This window comes from Macaca nemestrina, chromosome 5 (assembly GCF_043159975.1).
Source record: "Macaca nemestrina isolate mMacNem1 chromosome 5, mMacNem.hap1, whole genome shotgun sequence".
Taxonomy (NCBI): domain Eukaryota; kingdom Metazoa; phylum Chordata; class Mammalia; order Primates; family Cercopithecidae; genus Macaca; species Macaca nemestrina.
In genome coordinates, this window is record NC_092129.1 from 62,965,735 (window position 1) to 62,983,909 (window position 18,175).

Below are 18,175 nucleotides of genomic sequence, written 5' to 3' on the forward strand. Positions count from 1 at the left end.
AGTTACAGATTTCCCCTCAAGAAGCCTTTCGCTAAGACAGTTCTTGTGCAATTGGCAAAGTGATATTTGGAAGCCCATAGAGGGATATGGTGAAAAAGGAAATATCCTCAGATGAAATCTGGAAAGAAGCTTTCTGAGAAACTGCTTAGTGTTCTGTTAATTCATCTCACAGAGTTACAACTGTATTTCGTGGATCTCTTTGCTAGCCTTATTTCTGTGGAATCTGAGAAGAGATATTTCGGATCCCTTTGAAGACTATAGGGCCAAAGGAAATATCCTCCGATAACAAAGAGAAAGAAGCTTTCTGAGAAACTTCTTTGTGTTCTGTGAAATCATCTCACTGAGTTACAGCTTTCCCCTCAATAAGCCTTTCGCTAAGACACTTCTTGTGGAATTGGCAAAGTTATATTTGGAAGCCCATAGAGGGCTATGGTGAAAAAGGAAATATCCTCAGATGACATCTGGAAAGAAGCTTTCTGAGAAACTGCTTAGGGTTTTGTTAATTCATCTCACAGAGTTACATCGGTATTTCGTGGATCTCTTTGCTAGCCTTATTTCTGTGTTATTTGAGAGCAGATATTTCGGAAACTTTTTGAGACTATAGGGCCAAAGGAAATATCCTCCGATAACAAAGAGAAAGAAGCTTTCTGAGAAACTTCTTTGTGTTCTGTGAAATCATCTCACAGAGTTACAGCTTTCCCCTCAAGAAGTATTTCGCTAAGAGAGTTTTTGTGGAATTGGCAAAGTGATATTTGGAAGCCCATAGAGGGCTATGGTGAAAAAGGAAATATCCTGAGATGAAATCTTGAAAGAAGATTTTTGAGAAACTGCTCTGTGATGTGTGACTTCCACTCACAGAGTTACATCTGTATTTCGTGGATCTCTTTGCTAGCCTTATTTCTGTGGAATCTGAGAACAGATATTTCGGATCCCTTTGAAGTCTATAGGGCCAAAGGAAATATCCTCCGATAACAAAGAGAAAGAAGCTTTCTGAGAAACTTCTTTGTGTTCTGTGAAATCATCTCACAGAGTTACAGCTTTCCCTTCAAGAAGCCTTTCGCTAAGACAGTTCTTGTGGAATTGGAAAAGTGATATTTGGAAGCCCATAGATGGCTATGGTGAAAAAGGAAATATCCTCAGATGAAATCTGGAAAGAAGCTTAATGAGAAACTGCTTAGTGTTCTGTTAATTCATCTCACAGAGTTACATCTGTATTTCGTGGATCTCTTTGCTAGCCTTATTTCTGTGGAATCTGAGAACAGATATTTCGGATCCCTTTGAAGACTATAAGGCCAAAGGAAATATCCTCCGATAACAAAGAGAAAGAAGCTTTCTGAGAAACTTCTTTGTGTTCTGTGAAATCATCTCACAGAGTTACAGCTTTCCCCTCAAGAAGCCTTTCGCTAAGACACTTCTTGTGGAATTGGAAAAGTGATATTTGGAAACCCATAGAGGGCTAGGGTGAAAAAGGAAATATCCTCAGATGAAATCTGGAAAGAAGCTTTCTGAGAAACTGCTTAGTGTTCTGTTAATTCACCTCACAGACTTACACCTGTATTTCGTGGATCTCTTTGCTAGCCTTATTTCTGTGGAATCTGAGAACAGATATTTCGGATCCATTTGAAGACTATAGGGCCAAAGGAAATATCCTCCGATAACAAAGAGAAAGAAGCTTTCTGAGAAACTTCTTTGTGTTCTGTGAAATCATCTCACAGAGTTACAGCTTTCCTCTCAAGAAGCCTTTCGCTAAGACAGTTCTTGTGGAATTTGCAAAGTGATATTTGGAAGCCCATAGAGGGCTATGGTGAAAAAGGAAATATCCTCAGATGAAATCTGGAAAGAAGCTTTCTGAGAAACTGCTTAGTGTTCTGTTAATTCATCTCACAGAGTTACAACTGTATTTCGTGGATCTCTTTGCTAGCCTTCTTTCTGTGGAATCTGAGAACAGATATTTCGGATCCCTTTGAAGACTATAGGGCCAAAGGAAATATCCTCGGATAACAAAGAGAAAGAAGATTTCTGAGAAACTTCTTTGTGTTCTGTGAAATCATCTCACAGAGTTACAGCTTTCCCCTCAAGAAGCCTTTCGCTAAGACAGTTCTCGTGGAACTGGCAAAGTGATATTTGGAAGCCCATAGAGGGCTGTGGTGAAAAAGGAAATATCCTCAGATGAAATCTGGAAGGAAGCTTTCTGAGAAACTGCTTAGTGTTCTGTTAATTCATCTCACAGAGATACATCTGTATTTAGTGGATCTCTTTGCTAGCCTTATTTCTGTGGAATCTGAGAACAGATATTTCGGATCCCTTTGAAGACTATAGGGCCAAAGGAAATATCCTCCGATAACAAAGAGAAAGAAGCTTTCTGAGAAACTTCTTTGTGTTCTGTGAAATCATCTCACTGAGTTACAGCTTTCCCCTCAATAAGCCTTTCGCTAAGACAGTTCTTGTGGAATTGGCAAAGGGATATTTGGAAGCCCATAGAGGGCTATATTGAACAAGGAAATATCCTCCGATGAAGTCTGAAAAGAAGCTTTCTGAGAAACTGCTTAGTGTTCTGTTAATTCATCTCACAGAGTTACATCTATATTTCGTGGATCTCTTTTCTAGCCTTATTTCTGTGGAATCTGAGAACAGATATTTCGGATCCCTTTGAAGACTATAGGGCCAAAGGAAATATCCTCCGATAACAAAGAGAAAGAAGCTTTCTGAGAAACTTCTTTGAGTTCTGTGAAATCATCTCACAGAGTTACAGCTTTCCCCTCAAGAAGCCTTTCGCTAAGACAGTTCTTGTGGAATTGGCAAAGTGATATTTGGAAGCCCATAGAGGGCTAGGGTGAAAAAGGAAATATCCTCAGATGACATCTGGAAAGAAGATTTCTGAGAAACTGCTCTGTGATGTGTGAATTCCACTGACAGAGTTACATCTGTATTTCGTGGATCTCTTTGCTAGCCTTATTTCTGGGGAATCTGAGAACAGATATTTCGGATCTCCTTGAAGACTATAGGGCCAAAGGAAATATCCTCCGATAACAAAGAGAAAGAAGCTTTCTGAGAAACTTCTTTGTGTTCTGTGAAATCATCTCACAGAGTTACAGCTTTCCCCTCAAGAAGCCTTTCGCTAAGACAGTTCTTGTGGAATTGGCAAAGTGATATTTGGAAGCCCATAGAGGGCTATGGTGAAAAAGGAAATATCCTCAGATGAAATCTGGAAAGAAGCTTTCTGAGAAACTGCTTAGTGTTCTGTTAATTCATCTCACAGAGTTACATCTATATTTCGTGGATCTCTTTTCTAGCCTTATTTCTGTGGAATCTGAGAACAGATATTTCGGATCCCTTTGAAGACTATAGGGCCAAAGGAAATATCCTCCGATAACAAAGAGAAAGAAGCTTTCTGAGAAACTTCTTTGAGTTCTGTGAAATCATCTCACAGAGTTACAGCTTTCCCCTCAAGAAGCCTTTCGCTAAGACAGTTCTTGTGGAATTGGCGAAGTGATATTTGGAAGCCCATAGAGGGCTAGGGTGAAAAAGGAAATATCCTCAGATGAAATCTGGAAGGAAGCTTTCTGAGAAACTGCTCTGTGATGTGTGACTTCCACTCACAGAGTTTCATCTGTATTTCGTGGATCTCTTTGTTATCCTTATTTCTGTGGAATCTGAGAACAGATATTTCGGATCCCTTTAAAGACTCTAGGGCCAAAGGAAATATCTTCCGATAACAAAGAGAAAGAAGCTTTCTGAGAACCTTCTTTTTGTTCTGTGAAATCATCTCACAGAGTTACAGCTTTCCCCTCAAGAAGCCTTTCGCTAAGACAGTTCTTGTGGAATTGGCAAAGTGATATTTGGAAGCCCATAGAGGGCTATGGTGAAAAAGGAAATATCCTCAGATGAAATCTTGAAAGAAGCTTTCTGAGAAACTGCTTAGTGTTCTGTTAATTCATCTCACAGAGTTACATCTGTATTTCGTGGATCTCTTTGCTAGCCTTATTTCTGTGGAATCTGAGAACAGATATTTCGGATCCCTTTGAAGACTATAGGGCCAAAGGAAATATCCTCCGATAACAAAGAGAAAGAAGCTTTCTGAGAAACTTCTTTGTGTTCTGTGAAAACATGTCACAGAGTTACAGCTTTCCCCTCAAGAAGCCTTTCGCTAAGACAGTTCTTGTGGAATTGGCAAAGTGATATTGGGAAGCCCATAGAGGGCTATGGTGAAATAGGAAATATCCTCAGATGACATCTGGAAAGAAGCTTTCTGAGAAACTGCTCAGTGTTCTGTTAATTCATCTCACAGAGTTACATCTATATTTCGTGGATCTCTTTGCTAGCCTTATTTCTGTGGAATCTGAGAACAGATATTTCGGATCCCTTTAAAGTCTATAGGGCCAAAGAAAATATCCTCCGTTAACCAAGAGAAAGAAGCTTTCTGAGAAACTTCTTTGTGTTCTGTGAAATCATCTCACAGAGTTACAGCTTTCCCCTCAACAAGCCTTTCGCTAAGACAGTTCTTGTGGAATTGGCAAAGTGATATTTGGAAGCCCATAGAGGGCTACGGTGAAAAAGGAAATATCCTCAGATGAAATCTGGAAAGAAGCTTTCTGAGAAACTGCTCAGTGTTCTGTTAATTCATCTCACAGAGTTACACCTGTATTTCGTGAATCTCTTTGCTAGCCTTATTTCTGTGTAATCTGAGAACCGATATTTCGGATCCCTTTGAAGACTATAGGGCCAAAGGAAATATCCTCCGATAACAAAGAGAAAGAAGCTTTCTGAGAAACTTCTTTGTGTTCTGTGAAAGCATCTCACAGAGTTACAGCTTTCCCCTCAAGAAGCCTTTCTCTAAGACAGTTTTTGTGGCATTGGCAAAGTGATATTTCGAAGCCCATAGAGGGCTATGGTGAAAAAGGAAATATCCTCAGATGAAATCTGGAAAGAAGCTTTCTGAGAAACTGCTTAGTGTTCTGTTAATTCATCTCACAGAGTTACATCTGTATTTCGTGGATCTCTTTGCTAGCCTTATTTCTGTGGAAACTGAGAACAGATATTTCGGATCCCTTTGAAGACTATAGGGCCAAAGGAAATATCCTCGGATAACAAAGAGAAAGAAGCTTTCTGAGAAACTTCTTTGTGTTCTGTGAAATCATCTCACAGAGTTACAGCTTTCCCCTCAAGAAGCCTTTCGCTAAGACAGTTCTCGTGGAACTGGCGAAGTGATATTTGGAAGCCCATAGAGGGCTATGATGAAAAAGGAAATATCCTCAGATGAAATCTGGAAAGAAGCTTTCTGAGAAACTGCTCTGTAATGTGTGACTTCCACTCACAGAGTTACATCTGTATTTCGTGGATCTCTTTGCTAGCCTTATTTCTGTGGAATCTGAGAACAGATATTTCGGATCCCTTTAAAGTCTATAGGGCCGAAGGAAATTTCCTCCGATAACAAAGAGAAAGAAGCTTTCTGAGAAACTTCTTTGTGTTCTGTGAAATCATCTCACAGAGTTACAGCTTTCCCCTCAAGAAGCCTTTCGCTAAGACAGTTCTTGTGGAATTGGCAAAGTGATATTTGGAAGCCCATTGAGGGCTATGGTGAAAAAGGAAATATCCTCAGATGAAATCTGGAAAGAAGCTTTCTGAGAAACTGCTTAGTGTTCTGTTAATTCATCTCACAGAGTTATATCTGTATTTCGTGGATCTCTTTGCTAGCCTTATTTCTGTGGAATCTGAGAACAGATATTTCGGATCCCTTTAAAGACTATAGGGCCAAAGGAAATATCCTCCGATAACAAAGAGAAAGAAGCTTTCTGATAAACTTCTTTGTGTTCTGTGAAATCATCTCACAGAGTTACAGCTTTCCTCTCAAGAAGCCTTTCGCTAAGACAGTTCTTGTGGAATTGGCAAAGTGATATTTGGAAGCCCATAGAGGGCTATGGTGAACAAGGAAATATCCTCCGATGAAATCTGGAAAGAAGCTTTCTGAGAAACTGCTGTGTGATGTGTTACTTCCACTCACAGAGTTACATCTGTATTTCATGGATCTCTGTGCTAGCCTTATTTCTGTGGAATCTGAGAAGAGATATTTCGGATCCCTTTGAAGACTATAGGGCCAAAGGAAATATCCTCCGATAACAAAGAGAAAGAAGCTTTCTGAGAAACTTCTTTGTGTTCTGTGAAATCATCTCACTGAGTTACAGCTTTCCCCTCAATAAGCCTTTCGCTAAGACACTTCTTGTGGAATTGGCAAAGTGATATTTGGAAGCCCATAGAGGGCTTTGGTGAAAAAGGAAATATCCTCAGATGACATCTGGAAAGAAGCTTTCTGAGAAACTGCTTAGTGTTCTGTTAATTCATCTCACAGAGTTACATCGGTATTTCGTGGATCTCTTTGCTAGCCTTATTTTTGTGTAATCTGAGAGCAGATATTTCGGAAACTTTTGAAGACTATAGGGCCAAAGGAAATATCCTCCGATAACAAAGAGAAAGAAGCTTTCTGAGAAACTTCTTTGTGTTCTGTGAAATCATCTCACAGAGTTACAGCTTTCCCCTCAAGAAGTATTTCGCTAAGAGAGTTTTTGTGGAATTGGCAAAGTGATATTTGGAAGCCCATAGAGGGCTATGGTGAAGAAGGAAATATCCTCCGATGAAATCTGGAAAGAAGCTTTCTGAGAAACTGCTCTGTGATGTGTGACTTCCACTCACAGAGTTACATATGTATTTCGTGGATCTCTTTGCTAGCCTTATTTCTGTGGAATCTGAGAAGAGATATTTCGGATCCCTTTGAAGACTATAGGGCCAAAGGAAATATCCTCCGATAACAAAGAGAAAGAAGCTTTCTGAGAAACTTCTTTGTGTTCTGTGAAATCATCTCACTGAGTTACAGCTTTCCCCTCAATAAGCCTTTCGCTAAGACACTTCTTGTGGAATTGGCAAAGTTATATTTGGAAGCCCATAGAGGGCTATGGTGAAAAAGGAAATATCCTCAGATGACATCTGGAAAGAAGCTTTCTGAGAAACTGCTTAGTGTTTTGTTAATTCATCTCACAGAGTTACATCGGTATTTCGTGGATCTCTTTGCTAGCCTTATTTCTGTGTAATCTGAGAGCAGATATTTCGGAAACTTATTGAGACTATAGGGCCAAAGGAAATATCCTCCGATAACAAAGAGAAAGAAGCTTTCTGAGAAACTTCTTTGTGTTCTGTGAAATCATCTCACAGAGTTACAGCTTTCCCCTCAAGAAGTATTTCGCTAAGAGAGTTTTTGTGGAATTGGCAAAGTGATATTTGGAAGCCCATAGAGGGCTATGGTGAAAAAGGAAATATCCTGAGATGAAATCTTGAAAGAAGATTTTTGAGAAACTGTTCTGTGATGTGTGACTTCCACTCACAGAGTTACATCTGTATTTCGTGGATCTCTTTGCTAGCCTTATTTCTGTGGAATCTGAGAACAGATATTTCGGATCCCTTTGAAGTCTATAGGGCCAAAGGAAATATCCTCCGATAACAAAGAGAAAGAAGCTTTCTGAGAAACTTCTTTGTGTTCTGTGAAATCATCTCACAGAGTTACAGCATTCCCCTCAAGAAGCCTTTCGCTAAGACAGTTCTTGTGGAATTGTCAAAGTGATATTTGGAAGCCCATAGATGGCTATGGTGAAAAAGGAAATATCCTCAGATGAAATCTGGAAAGAAGCTTAATGAGAAACTGCTTAGTGTTCTGTTAATTCATCTCACAGAGTTACATCTGTATTTCGTGGATCTCTTTGCTAGCCTTATTTCTGTGGAATCTGAGAACAGATATTTCGGATCCCTTTGAAGACTATAAGGCCAAAGGAAATATCCTCCGATAACAAAGAGAAAGAAGCTTTCTGAGAAACTTCTTTGTGTTCTGTGAAATCATCTCACAGAGTTACAGCTTTCCCCTCAAGAAGCCTTTCGCTAAGACACTTCTTGTGGAATTGGAAAAGTGATATTTGGAAACCCATAGAGGGCTAGGGTGAAAAAGGAAATATCCTCAGATGAAATCTGGAAAGAAGCTTTCTGAGAAACTGCTTAGTGTTCTGTTAATTCACCTCACAGACTTACACCTGTATTTCGTGGATCTCTTTGCTAGCCTTATTTCTGTGGAATCTGAGAACAGATATTTCGGATCCATTTGAAGACTATAGGGCCAAAGGAAATATCCTCCGATAACAAAGAGAAAGAAGCTTTCTGAGAAACTTTTTTGTGTTCTGTGAAATCATCTCACAGAGTTACAGATTTCCCCTCAAGAAGCCTTTCGCTAAGACAGTTCTTGTGCAATTGGCAAAGTGATATTTGGAAGCCCATAGAGGGATATGGTGAAAAAGGAAATATCCTCAGATGAAATCTGGAAAGAAGCTTTCTGAGAAACTGCTTAGTGTTCTGTTAATTCATCTCACAGAGTTACAACTGTATTTCGTGGATCTCTTTGCTAGCCTTATTTCTGTGGAATCTGAGAAGAGATATTTCGGATCCCTTTGAAGACTATAGGGCCAAAGGAAATATCCTCCGATAACAAAGAGAAAGAAGCTTTCTGAGAAACTTCTTTGTGTTCTGTGAAATCATCTCACTGAGTTACAGCTTTCCCCTCAATAAGCCTTTCGCTAAGACACTTCTTGTGGAATTGGCAAAGTTATATTTGGAAGCCCATAGAGGGCTATGGTGAAAAAGGAAATATCCTCAGATGACATCTGGAAAGAAGCTTTCTGAGAAACTGCTTAGGGTTTTGTTAATTCATCTCACAGAGTTACATCGGTATTTCGTGGATCTCTTTGCTAGCCTTATTTCTGTGTTATTTGAGAGCAGATATTTCGGAAACTTTTTGAGACTATAGGGCCAAAGGAAATATCCTCCGATAACAAAGAGAAAGAAGCTTTCTGAGAAACTTCTTTGTGTTCTGTGAAATCATCTCACAGAGTTACAGCTTTCCCCTCAAGAAGTATTTCGTTAAGAGAGTTTTTGTGGAATTGGCAAAGTGATATTTGGAAGCCCATAGAGGGCTATGGTGAAAAAGGAAATATCCTGAGATGAAATCTTGAAAGAAGATTTTTGAGAAACTGCTCTGTGATGTGTGACTTCCACTCACAGAGTTACATCTGTATTTCGTGGATCTCTTTGCTAGCCTTATTTCTGTGGAATCTGAGAACAGATATTTCGGATCCCTTTGAAGTCTATAGGGCCAAAGGAAATATCCTCCGATAACAAAGAGAAAGAAGCTTTCTGAGAAACTTCTTTGTGTTCTGTGAAATCATCTCACAGAGTTACAGCTTTCCCTTCAAGAAGCCTTTCGCTAAGACAGTTCTTGTGGAATTGGAAAAGTGATATTTGGAAGCCCATAGATGGCTATGGTGAAAAAGGAAATATCCTCAGATGAAATCTGGAAAGAAGCTTAATGAGAAACTGCTTAGTGTTCTGTTAATTCATCTCACAGAGTTACATCTGTATTTCGTGGATCTCTTTGCTAGCCTTATTTCTGTGGAATCTGAGAACAGATATTTCGGATCCCTTTGAAGACTATAAGGCCAAAGGAAATATCCTCCGATAACAAAGAGAAAGAAGCTTTCTGAGAAACTTCTTTGTGTTCTGTGAAATCATCTCACAGAGTTACAGCTTTCCCCTCAAGAAGCCTTTCGCTAAGACACTTCTTGTGGAATTGGAAAAGTGATATTTGGAAACCCATAGAGGGCTAGGGTGAAAAAGGAAATATCCTCAGATGAAATCTGGAAAGAAGCTTTCTGAGAAACTGCTTAGTGTTCTGTTAATTCACCTCACAGACTTACACCTGTATTTCGTGGATCTCTTTGCTAGCCTTATTTCTGTGGAATCTGAGAACAGATATTTCGGATCCATTTGAAGACTATAGGGCCAAAGGAAATATCCTCCGATAACAAAGAGAAAGAAGCTTTCTGAGAAACTTCTTTGTGTTCTGTGAAATCATCTCACAGAGTTACAGCTTTCCTCTCAAGAAGCCTTTCGCTAAGACAGTTCTTGTGGAATTTGCAAAGTGATATTTGGAAGCCCATAGAGGGCTATGGTGAAAAAGGAAATATCCTCAGATGAAATCTGGAAAGAAGCTTTCTGAGAAACTGCTTAGTGTTCTGTTAATTCATCTCACAGAGTTACAACTGTATTTCGTGGATCTCTTTGCTAGCCTTATTTCTGTGGAATCTGAGAACAGATATTTCGGATCCCTTTGAAGACTATAGGGCCAAAGGAAATATCCTCGGATAACAAAGAGAAAGAAGATTTCTGAGAAACTTCTTTGTGTTCTGTGAAATCATCTCACAGAGTTACAGCTTTCCCCTCAAGAAGCCTTTCGCTAAGACAGTTCTCGTGGAACTGGCAAAGTGATATTTGGAAGCCCATAGAGGGCTATGGTGAAAAAGGAAATATCCTCAGATGAAATCTGGAAGGAAGCTTTCTGAGAAACTGCTTAGTGTTCTGTTAATTCATCTCACAGAGATACATCTGTATTTAGTGGATCTCTTTGCTAGCCTTATTTCTGTGGAATCTGAGAACAGATATTTCGGATCCCTTTGAAGACTATAGGGCCAAAGGAAATATCCTCCGATAACAAAGAGAAAGAAGCTTTCTGAGAAACTTCTTTGTGTTCTGTGAAATCATCTCACAGAGTTACAGCTTTCCCCTCAATAAGCCTTTCGCTAAGACAGTTCTTGTGGAATTGGCAAAGGGATATTTGGAAGCCCATAGAGGGCTATATTGAACAAGGAAATATCCTCCGATGAAGTCTGAAAAGAAGCTTTCTGAGAAACTGCTTAGTGTTCTGTTAATTCATCTCACAGAGTTACATCTATATTTCGTGGATCTCTTTTCTAGCCTTATTTCTGTGGAATCTGAGAACAGATATTTCGGATCCCTTTGAAGACTATAGGGCCAAAGGAAATATCCTCCGATAACAAACAGAAAGAAGCTTTCTGAGAAACTTCTTTGAGTTCTGTGAAATCATCTCACAGAGTTACAGCTTTCCCCTCAAGAAGCCTTTCGCTAAGACAGTTCTTGTGGAATTGGCAAAGTGATATTTGGAAGCCCATAGAGGGCTAGGGTGAAAAAGGAAATATCCTCAGATGACATCTGGAAAGAAGATTTCTGAGAAACTGCTCTGTGATGTGTGAATTCCACTGACAGAGTTACATCTGTATTTCGTGGATCTCTTTGCTAGCCTTATTTCTGGGGAATCTGAGAACAGATATTTCGGATCTCCTTGAAGACTATAGGGCCAAAGGAAATATCCTCCGATAACAAAGAGAAAGAAACTTTCTGAGAAACTTCTTTGTGTTCTGTGAAATCATCTCACAGAGTTACAGCTTTCCCCTCAAGAAGCCTTTCGCTAAGACAGTTCTTGTGGAATTGGCAAAGTGATATTTGGAAGCCCATAGAGGGCTATGGTGAAAAAGGAAATATCCTCAGATGAAATCTGGAAAGAAGCTTTCTGAGAAACTGCTTAGTGTTCTGTTAATTCATCTCACAGAGTTACATCTATATTTCGTGGATCTCTTTTCTAGCCTTATTTCTGTGGAATCTGAGAACAGATATTTCGGATCCCTTTGAAGACTATAGGGCCAAAGGAAATATCCTCCGATAACAAAGAGAAAGAAGCTTTCTGAGAAACTTCTTTGAGTTCTGTGAAATCATCTCACAGAGTTACAGCTTTCCCCTCAAGAAGCCTTTCGCTAAGACAGTTCTTGTGGAATTGGCGAAGTGATATTTGGAAGCCCATAGAGGGCAAGGGTGAAAAAGGAAATATCCTCAGATGAAATCTGGAAGGAAGCTTTCTGAGAAACTGCTCTGTGATGTGTGACTTCCACTCACAGAGTTTCATCTGTATTTCGTGGATCTCTTTGTTATCCTTATTTCTGTGGAATCTGAGAACAGATATCTCGGATCCCTTTAATGACTCTAGGGCCAAAGGAAATATCTTCCGATAACGAAGAGAAAGAAGCTTTCTGAGAACCTTCTTTTTGTTCTGTGAAATCATCTCACAGAGTTACAGCTTTCCCCTCAAGAAGCCTTTCGCTAAGACAGTTCTTGTGGAATTGGCAAAGTGATATTTGGAAGCCCATAGAGGGCTATGGTGAAAAAGGAAATATCCTCAGATGAAATCTTGAAAGAAGCTTTCTGAGAAACTGCTTAGTGTTCTGTTAATTCATCTCACAGAGTTACATCTGTAGTTCGTGGATCTCTTTGCTAGCCTTATTTCTGTGGAATCTGAGAACAGATATTTCGGATCCCTTTGAAGACTATAGGGCCAAAGGAAATATCCTCCGATAACAAAGAGAAAGAAGCTTTCTGAGAAACTTCTTTGTGTTCTGTGAAAACATGTCACAGAGTTACAGCTTTCCCCTCAAGAAGCCTTTCGCTAAGACAGTTCTTGTGGAATTGGCAAAGTGATATTGGGAAGCCCATAGAGGGCTATGGTGAAATAGGAAATATCCTCAGATGACATCTGGAAAGAAGCTTTCTGAGAAACTGCTCAGTGTTCTGTTAATTCATCTCACAGAGTTACATCTATATTTCGTGGATCTCTTTGCTAGCCTTATTTCTGTGGAATCTGAGAACAGATATTTCGGATCCCTTTAAAGTCTATAGGGCCAAAGAAAATATCCTCCGTTAACCAAGAGAAAGAAGCTTTCTGAGAAACTTCTTTGTGTTCTGTGAAATCATCTCACAGAGTTACAGCTTTCCCCTCAACAAGCCTTTCGCTAAGACAGTTCTTGTGGAATTGGCAAAGTGATATTTGGAAGCCCATAGAGGGCTACGGTGAAAAAGGAAATATCCTCAGATGAAATCTGGAAAGAAGCTTTCTGAGAAACTGCTCAGTGTTCTGTTAATTCATCTCACAGAGTTACACCTGTATTTCGTGAATCTCTTTGCTAGCCTTATTTCTGTGTAATCTGAGAACCGATATTTCGGATCCCTTTGAAGACTATAGGGCCAAAGGAAATATCCTCCGATAACAAAGAGAAAGAAGCTTTCTGAGAAACTTCTTTGTGTTCTGTGAAAGCATCTCACAGAGTTACAGCTTTCCCCTCAAGAAGCCTTTCTCTAAGACAGTTTTTGTGGCATTGGCAAAGTGATATTTCGAAGCCCATAGAGGGCTATGGTGAAAAAGGAAATATCCTCAGATGAAATCTGGAAAGAAGCTTTCTGAGAAACTGCTTAGTGTTCTGTTAATTCATCTCACAGAGTTACATCTGTATTTCGTGGATCTCTTTGCTAGCCTTATTTCTGTGGAAACTGAGAACAGATATTTCGGATCCCTTTGAAGACTATAGGGCCAAAGGAAATATCCTCGGATAACAAAGAGAAAGAAGCTTTCTGAGAAACTTCTTTGTGTTCTGTGAAATCATCTCACAGAGTTACAGCTTTCCCCTCAAGAAGCCTTTCGCTAAGACAGTTCTCGTGGAACTGGTGAAGTGATATTTGGAAGCCCATAGAGGGCTATGGTGAAAAAGGAAATATCCTCAGATGAAATATGGAAAGAAGCTTTCTGAGAAACTGCTTAGTGTTCTGTTAATTCATCTCACAGAGTTACATCTGTATTTCGTGGATCTCTTTGCTAGCCTTATTTCTGTGGAATCTGAGAACAGATATTTCGGATCCCTTTGAAGACTATAGGGCCAAAGGAAATATCCTCCGATAACAAAGAGAAAGAAGCTTTCTGAGAAACTTCTTTGTGTTCTGTGAAAACATGTCACAGAGTTACAGCTTTCCCCTCAAGAAGCCTTTCGCTAAGACAGTTCTTGTGGAATTGGCAAAGTGATATTTGGAAGCCCATAGAGGGCTATGGTGAAATAGGAAATATCCTCAGATGACATCTGGAAAGAAGCTTTCTGAGAAACTGCTCAGTGTTCTGTTAATTCATCTCACAGAGTTACATCTATATTTCGTGGATCTCTTTGCTAGCCTTATTTCTGTGGAATCTGAGAACAGATATTTCGGATCCCTTTAAAGTCTATAGGGCCAAAGAAAATATCCTCCGTTAACCAAGAGAAAGAAGCTTTCTGAGAAACTTCTTTGTGTTCTGTGAAATCATCTCACAGAGTTACAGCTTTCCCCTCAACAAGCCTTTCGCTAAGACAGTTCTTGTGGAATTGGCAAAGTGATATTTGGAAGCCCATAGAGGGCTACGGTGAAAAAGGAAATATCCTCAGATGAAATCTGGAAAGAAGCTTTCTGAGAAACTGCTCAGTGTTCTGTTAATTCATCTCACAGAGTTACACCTGTATTTCGTGAATCTCTTTGCTAGCCTTATTTCTGTGTAATCTGAGAACCGATATTTCGGATCCCTTTGAAGACTATAGGGCCAAAGGAAATATCCTCCGATAACAAAGAGAAAGAAGCTTTCTGAGAAACTTCTTTGTGTTCTGTGAAAGCATCTCACAGAGTTACAGCTTTCCCCTCAAGAAGCCTTTCTCTAAGACAGTTTTTGTGGCATTGGCAAAGTGATATTTCGAAGCCCATAGAGGGCTATGGTGAAAAAGGAAATATCCTCAGATGAAATCTGGAAAGAAGCTTTCTGAGAAACTGCTTAGTGTTCTGTTAATTCATCTCACAGAGTTACATCTGTATATCGTGGATCTCTTTGCTAGCCTTATTTCTGTGGAAACTGAGAACAGATATTTCGGATCCCTTTGAAGACTATAGGGCCAAAGGAAATATCCTCGGATAACAAAGAGAAAGAAGCTTTCTGAGAAACTTCTTTGTGTTCTGTGAAATCATCTCACAGAGTTACAGCTTTCCCCTCAAGAAGCCTTTCGCTAAGACAGTTCTCGTGGAACTGGTGAAGTGATATTTGGAAGCCCATAGAGGGCTATGGTGAAAAAGGAAATATCCTCAGATGAAATCTGGAAAGAAGCTTTCTGAGAAACTGCTCTGTAATGTGTGACTTCCACTCACAGAGTTACATCTGTATTTCGTGGATCTCTTTGCTAGCCTTATTTCTGTGGAATCTGAGAACAGATATTTCGGATCCCTTTAAAGTCTATAGGGCCGAAGGAAATTTCCTCTGATAACAAAGAGAAAGAAGCTTTCTGAGAAACTTCTTTGTGTTCTGTGAAGTCATCTCACTGATTTACAGCTTTCCCCTCAAGAAGCCTTTCGCTAAGACAGTTCTTGTGGAATTGGCAAAGTGATATTTGGAAGCCCATAGAGGGCTATGGTGAAAAAGGAAATATCCTCAGATGAAATCTGGAAAGAAGCTTTCTGAGAAACTGCTCTGTGATGTGTGACTTCCACTCACAGAGTTACATCTGTATTTCGTGGATCTCTTTGCTAGCCTTATTTCTGTGGAATCTGAGAAGAGATATTTCGGATCCCTTTGAATACTATAGGGCGAAAGGAAATATCCTCCGATAACAAAGAGAAAGAAGCTTTCTGAGAAACTTCTTTGTGTTCTGTGAAATCATCTCACTGAGTTACAGCTTTCCCCTCAATAAGCCTTTCGCTAAGACACTTCTTGTGGAATTGGCAAAGTGATATTTGGAAGCCCATAGAGGGCTATGGTGAAAAAGGAAATATCCTCAGATGAAATCTGGAAAGAAGCTTTCTGAGAAACTGCTCAGTGTTCTGTTAATTCATCTCACAGAGTTACACCTGTATTTCGTGAATCTCTTTGCTAGCCTTATTTCTGTGGAATCTGAGAACCGATATTTCGAATCCCTTTGAAGACTATAGGGCCAAAGGAAATATCCTCCGATAAAAAAGAGAAAGAAGCTTTCTGATAAACTTCTTTGTGTTCTGTGAAATCAACTCACTGAGTTACAGCTTTCCTCTCAAGAAGCCTTTCGCTAAGACAGTTCTTGTGGAATTGGCAAAGTGATATTTGGAAGCCCATAGAGGGCTATGGTGAACCAGGAAATATCCTCAGATGAAATCTGGAAAGAAGCTTTCTGAGAAACTGCTCTGTGATGTGTGACTTCCACTCACAGAGTTACATCTATATTTCGTGGATCTCTTTGCTAGCCTCATTTCTGTGAAATCTGAGAACAGATATTTCGGATCCCTTTGAAGTCTATAGGGCCAAAGGAAATATCCTCCGATAACAAAGAGAAAAAAGCTTTCTGAGAAACTTCTTTGTGTTCTTTGAAATCATCTCACAGAGTTACAGCTTTCCCCTCAACAAGCCTTTCGTTAAGACAGTTCTTGTGGAATTGGCAAAGTGATATTTGGAAGCCCATAGATGGCTATGGTGAAAAAGGAAATATCCTCAGATGAAATCTGGAAAGAAGCTTTCTGAGAAACTGCTTAGTGTTCTGTTAATTCATCTCACAGAGTTACATCTGTGTTTCGTGGATCTCTTTGCTAGCCTTATTTCTGTGGAATCTGAGAACAGATATTTCGGATCCCTTTGAAGACTATAGGGCCAAAGGAAATATCCTCCGATAACAAAGAGAAAGAAGCTTTCTGAGAAACTTCTTTGTGTTCTGTGAAATCATCTCACAGAGTTACAGCTTTCCCCTCAAGAAGCCTTTCGCTAAGACACTTCTTGTGGAATTGGAAAAGTGATATTTGGAAACCCATAGAGGGCTAGGGTGAAAAAGGAAATATCCTCAGATGAAATCTGGAAAGAAGCTTTCTGAGAAACTGCTTAGTGTTCTGTTAATTCACCTCACAGACTTACACCTGCATTTCGTGGATGTCTTTGCTAGCCTTATTTCTGTGGAATCTGAGAACAGATATTTCGGATCCATTTGAAGACTATAGGGCCAAAGGAAATATCCTCCGATAACAAAGAGAAAGAAGCTTTCTGAGAAACTTCTTTGTGTTCTGTGAAATCATCTCACAGAGTTACAGATTTCCCCTCAAGAAGCCTTTCGCTAAGACAGTTCTTGTGCAATTGGCAAAGTGATATTTGGAAGCCCATAGAGGGCTATGGTGAAAAAGGAAATATCCTCAGATGAAATCTGGAAAGAAGCTTTCTGAGAAACTGCTTAGTGTTCTGTTAATTCATCTCACAGAGTTACAACTGTATTTCATGGATCTCTTTGCTAGCCTTATTTCTGTGGAATCTGAGAACAGATATTTCGGATCCCTGTGAAGACTATAGGGCCAAAGGAAATATCCTCGAATAACAAAGAGAAAGAAGATTTCTGAGAAACTTCTTTGTGTTCTGTGAAATCATCTCACAGAGTTACAGCTTTCCCCTCAAGAAGCCTTTCGCTAAGACAGTTCTCGTGGAACTGGCAAAGTGATATTTGGAAGCCCATAGAGGGCTATGGTGAAAAAGGAAATATCCTCAGATGAAATCTGGAAGGAAGCTTTCTGAGAAACTGCTTAGTGTTCTGTTAATTCATCTCACAGAGTTACATCTGTATTTCGTGGATCTCTTTGCTAGCCTTATTTCTGTGGAATCTCAGAACAGATATTTCGGATCCCTTTGAAGACTATAGGGCCAAAGGAAATATCCTCCGATAACAAAGAGAAAGAAGCTTTCTGAGAAACTTCTTTGTGTTCTGTGAAATCATCTCACTGAGTTACAGCTTTCCCCTCAAGAAGCCTTTCGCTAAGACAGTTCTTGTAGAATTGGCAAAGTGATATTTGGAAACCCATAGAGGGCTATGGTGAACAAGGAAATATCCTCCGATGAAATCTGGAAAGAAGCTTTCTGAGAAACTGCTTAGTGTTCTGTTAATTCATCTCACAGAGTTACATCTATATTTCGTGGATCTCTTTTCTAGCCTTATTTCTGTGGAATCTGAGAACAGATATTTCGGATCCCTTTGAAGACTATAGGGCCAAAGGAAATATCCTCCGATAACAAAGAGAAAGAAGCTTTCTGAGAAACTTCTTTGAGTTCTGTGAAATCATCTCACAGAGTTACAGGTTTCCCCTCAAGAAGCCTTTCGCTAAGACAGTTCTTGTGTAATTGGCAAAGTGATATTTGGAAGCCCATAGAGGGCTATGGTGAAAAAGGAAATATCCTCAGATGAAATCTGGAAAGAAGCTTTCTGAGAAACTGCTTAGTGTTCTGTTAATTCATCTCACAGAGATACACCTGTATTTCGTGGATTTCTTTGCTAGCCTTATTTCTGTGGAATCTGAGAACAGATATTTCGGATCCCTTTGAAGACTATAGGGCGAAAGGAAATATCCTCCGATAACAAAGAGAAAGAAGCTTTCTGAGAAACTTCTTTGTGTTCTGTGAAATCATCTC